The sequence below is a fragment of the Lissotriton helveticus genome, chromosome 11 (genome assembly GCF_964261635.1).
Source record: "Lissotriton helveticus chromosome 11, aLisHel1.1, whole genome shotgun sequence".
In the NCBI taxonomy this organism is placed as follows: Eukaryota; Metazoa; Chordata; class Amphibia; order Caudata; family Salamandridae; genus Lissotriton; species Lissotriton helveticus.
Window position 1 is genome coordinate 39,871,762 of NC_136072.1, and position 5,133 is coordinate 39,876,894.

The following is a 5,133-nucleotide window of genomic DNA, read 5'->3' on the forward strand; positions in this document are numbered from 1 at the left end:
GAGGACCACCGTGAAAACCATGGAGCCCGACCTGGGCACTCTGCCATACCGTCAGCCTAGATGGAGCCCCGGACGCCCAGGGGACGAATGCCCTGGACGCATGGAGCCCGTCCTGGGCACTTTTCCATGCATTTGGCCTGGAGCCCCCAGACACCCAGGGGAGGACCACCGTGAAAACCATGGAGCCCGACCTGGGCACTCTTCCATACCGTCAGCCTAGATGGAGCCCCGGACGCCCGGGGGATGAATGCCCGGGACGCATGGAGCCTGTCCTGGGCACTTTTCCATGCCGTCGGCCTGGATGGAGCCCCGGACGCATACCCTGCCCCTAGTAATCCGGAGGGAAATTACCCCCCTTTCTTGCAATCTGTGCACGCGAGGTGACAGAGGGGACCCAAAGGCGTGAAAGAACCCGACCTCACGGAGCCCTCGCTGGGATCCGGGAGGCGAATGGCACCTCATCGGGACTTCCAGGGAAGTTCGGCCATCTGGTCCCCCCCCCCCATAGGAAAGCGTTGCGGGCGACCAGATGGCCGAGGAAATCTGGGCGATCAGATGGCCGGGCATGGAGGTGAAGCCGCCTGGACTCTTCCCCACCCCGTCCCCGTCCCCGTCCCGGGACGAATGCCCAGGACGCATGGAGCCCGTCCTGGGCACTTTTCCATGCCGTCGGCCTGGAGCGCCCCGACACCCTGGGGAGGACCACCCTGGAAACCATGGAGCCCGACCCGGGCACTCTGCCATGCCGTCGGCCTGGATGGAGCCCCGGACGCCCGGGGGACGAATGCCCTGGACGCATGGAGCCCGTCCTGGGCACTTTTCCATGCATTTGGCCTGGAGCCCCCAGACACCCAGGGGAGGACCACCGTGAAAACCATGGAGCCCGACCTGGGCACTCTTCCATACCGTCAGCCTAGATGGAGCCCCGGACGCCCGGGGGATGAATGCCCGGGACGCATGGAGCCTGTCCTGGGCACTTTTCCATGCCATCGGCCTGGATGGAGCCCCGGACGCCCGGGGGACGACTGCCCAGGAGCCATGGAGCCCGTCCTGGGCAATTTGACATGCAGTTGGCCTGGAGGAAGGAAGCCCCGGGTGGCCTAGGGAGGTGTTGCCCAGGCATAGCCCATCTGGTCCCCATGGCAGAGAACCACCAGCCTCGGAGGGGTGTCCGGGCGTTCCCTTCTCCCTAGTAATCCGGAGGAAAATTACCCCCTTTTCTTGTAATCTGTGCACGCGAGGTGACAGAGGGGACCCAAGGCGCGAATGTACCCTACCTCCTGGAGCCCTCGCTGGGATCCGGGCGGCGAATGGCACCTCATCGGGACTTCCAGGGAAGTTCGGCCATCTGGTCGCCCCATAGGAAAGCGTTGCGGGCGACCAGATGCCCGAGGGGATCCGGGCGACCAGATGGCCGAGGGAATCTGGGCGATCAGATGGCTGGACACGGAAGTGAAGCCGCCTGGACTCTCCCGACCCTGTCCCCGTCCCCGTCCCGGGACGAATGCCCGGGACGCATGGAGCCCGTCCTGGGCACTTTTCCATGCCATTGGCCTGGAGCGCCCCGACACCCAGGGGAGGACCACCCTGAAAACCTTGGAGCCCGACTCGGGCACTCTCCCATGCCGTCAGCCTGGATGGAGCCCCGGACGCCCGGGGGACGAATGCCCGGGACGCATGGAGGCCGTCCTGGGCACTTTTCCATGCCATTGGCCTGGAGCGCCCCAACACCCAGGGGAGGACCACCCTGAAAACCATGGAGCCCGACCCGGGCACTCTGCCATGCTGTCAGCCTGGATGGAGCCCCGGACACCCTGGGGACGAAGGCCCGGGACGCATGGAGCCCGTCCCGGGCACTCTGCCATGCCGTCGGCCTGGATGGAGCCCCGGACGCCCGGGGGACGACTGCCCAAGAGCCTTGGAGCCCGTCCTGGGCAATTTGACATGCAGTTGGCCTGGAGGAAGGAAGCCCCGGGTGGCCTAGGGAGGTGTTGCCCAGGCATAGCCTATCTGGTCCTCATGGCAGAGAACCACCAGCCCTGGAGGGGTGTCCGGGCATACCCTGCCCCTAGTAATCAGGAGGGAAATTACCCCCCTTTCTTGCAATCTGTGCACGCGAGGTGACAGAGGGGACCCAAGGCGTGAAAGAACCCGACCTCATGGAGCCCTCGCTGGGATCCGGGAGGCGAATGGCACCTCATCGGGACTTCCAGGGAAGTTCGGCCATCTGGTCCCCCCCCCCATAGGAAAGCGTTGCGGGCGACCAGATGGCCGAGGAAATCTGGGCGATCAGATGGCCGGGCATGGAGGTGAAGCCGCCTGGACTCTTCCCCACCCCGTCCCCGTCCCGGGACGAATGCCCAGGACGCATGGAGCCTGTCCTGGGCACTTTTCCATGCCGTCGGCCTGGAGCGCCCGGACACCCTGGGGAGGACCACCCTGGAAACCATGGAGCCCGACCCGGGCACTCTGCCATGCCGTCGGCCTGGATGGAGCCCCGGACGCCCGGGGGACAAATGCCCGGGACGCATGGAGCCCGTCCTGGGCACTTTTCCATGCCGTCGGCCAGGAGCCCCCTGACACCCAGGGGAGGACCACCGTGAAAACCATGGAGCCCGACCCGGGCACTCTGCCATACCGTCAGCCTGGATGTAGCCCCGGGCGCCCGGGGGACGAATGCCCGGGATGCATGGAGCCAGTCCCGGGCACTCTGCCATGCCGTCAGCCTGGATGGAGCCCCGGACGCCCGGGGGACGAATGCCCAAGAGCCATGGAGCCCGACCCGGGCACTCTGCCATGCCGTCAGCCTGGATGGAGCCCCGGGCGCCCGGGGGGCGGAGGCCCGGGACGCATGGAGCCCGTCCTGGGCATGTTTCTATGCCGTCGGCCGGGATGGAGCCCCGGGCGCCCGGGGGACGACTGCCCAAGAGCCATGGAGCCCATCCCGGGCACTCTGCCATGCCGTCCCGACAAATTCGTACGGACTCCTAACCTTCCGACACGGATCGGAATCGAGCCCTTTCTGACCCAGCAGTTTCAGGCGCCCGGGGGACGAATGCCCGGGACGCATGGAGCCCGACCCGGGCACTCTGCCATGCTGCCGGCCTGGATGGAGCCCCGGACGCCCGGGGGACGAATGCCCGGGACGCATGGAGCCCGTCCCGGGCACTCTGCCATGCCGTCGGCCTGGATGGAGCCCCGGACGCCTGGGGGACGACTGCCCAAGAGCCATGGAGCCCATCCCGGGCACTCTGCCATGCCGTCCCGACAAATTCGTACGGACTCCTAACCTTCCGACACGGATCGGAATCGAGCCTTTTCTGACCCAGCAGATTTCAGGTTGATTTGCTATATACTTTACGTACGATTTTATGGGGGCCGATTCCGATCCGGTACGTAAAAGCACATCCGACCGACATGTCGGACAACCACGTACACCCAGGGGATAGGACTGCCCGGGTCACATGGACCCCGTCCTGGGCACTCTGATCTGCCGCCGGCGCCGGGGATCGAACCGTGATCACCAGATGGGGATATCCCAAAAATCTGGCATGGATACGGCCCGCCAGGACAGGTTTGGGCACCCCTGTTGTACGGACTCCCAAGCCCGACAGATTCCTACGGACCTTCTGACACGGATCGGAATCGAACCCAGCAGATTTCGCGTTGACTGCCTCTATATCAGGGGTGCCCAAACCTGTCCTGGCGGGCCGTATCCATGCCAGATTTTTGGGATATCCCCATCTGGGGATCACGGTTTGATCCCCGGCACCGGCGGCAGATTAGCCCAGCACCAGGTGACTCTGGGAAATAGCTGGCGCCGCGGCTAGGGCGACTGACTCCGGAATCTGGAGATTTTTTTTATTTAAGGTTTTTGTAGAGCGCGTAGTAACCCTCGAGCATCCCAGAGATCAGGGTTCGATCCCCGGCACCGGCCGCAGATTAGCCCAGCACCACTTGACTCAGGGAAATAGCTGGCGCCGCGGCTAGGGAGGCTGACTCCGGAATCTGGAGATCACGGTTCGATCCACGGCACCGGCGGCAGATTAGCCCAGCACCAGGTGACTCTGGGAAATAGCTGGCGCCGCGGCTAGGGCGGCTGACTCTGGAATCTGGAGATTTTTTTATTTAAGGTTTTTGTAGAGCGCGTAGTAACCCTCGAGCATCCCAGAGATCAGGGTTCGATCCCCGGCACCGGCCGCAGATTAGCCCAGCACCATGTGACTCTGGGCAATAGCTTGCTTAATCTTCCCGACGGCCCCTAGCGCCTAGAGACCCTTACGGGTGATTGTGCGCCTTACAAATGTGGATTATTATTATTATTATTATTTGGGCCGATTCCGATCCGGTTCGTAAAAGCACATCTGCCCGAATCTGTCGGACAACCACGTACGCCGGGGAGAGGACTGCCCGGGACCCGTGGAGACCGTCCTGGTCACTCTGACCTGCCATCGGCCTGGAGAAGGGAGCGCCGGACGCCCGGGGGGAGGACTACCCGGGACCCGTGGAGCCCGTCCTAGGCACTCTGACCTGCCGTCGGCCCGGGGAAGGGAGCCCCGGATGCCCGGGGGGAGGACTGCCCGGGACCCATGGAGCCCGTCCTGGGCACTCTGACCTGCCGACGGCCCGGGGAAGGGAGCCCCGGACGCCCGGGGGAGGACTGCCCGGGACCCGTGGAACTCGTCCTGGGCACTCTGACATGCCGCTGACCCGGGGAAGGGAACCCCGGACGCCCGGGAACCGTGGAGCCCGTCCTGGGCACTCTGACAAGCCGTCGGACCGGGGAAGGGAGCCCCGGACGCCCGGGACCCGTGGAGCCTGTCCTGGGAACTCCGGCATGCCGTTGGCCTGGGGAAGGGAGTCCCAGATACCCGGGACCCGTGGAGCCCGTCATGGGCACTCTGACAAGCCGGTGTCCCGGGGAAGGGAGCCCCGGACGCCCGGGACTCGTGGAGCCCGTCCTGGGCACTCTGGCATGCCGTTGGCCTGGGGAAGGGAGCCCCGGACGCCCGGGGCCCGTGGAGCCCATCCTGGGCACTTTGACATGCCGTTGGCCTGGGGAAGGGAGCCCCGGATGCCCGGGGGGGGAGGACTGCCAGGGACCCGTGGAGCCCGTCCTGGGCACTTTGCATG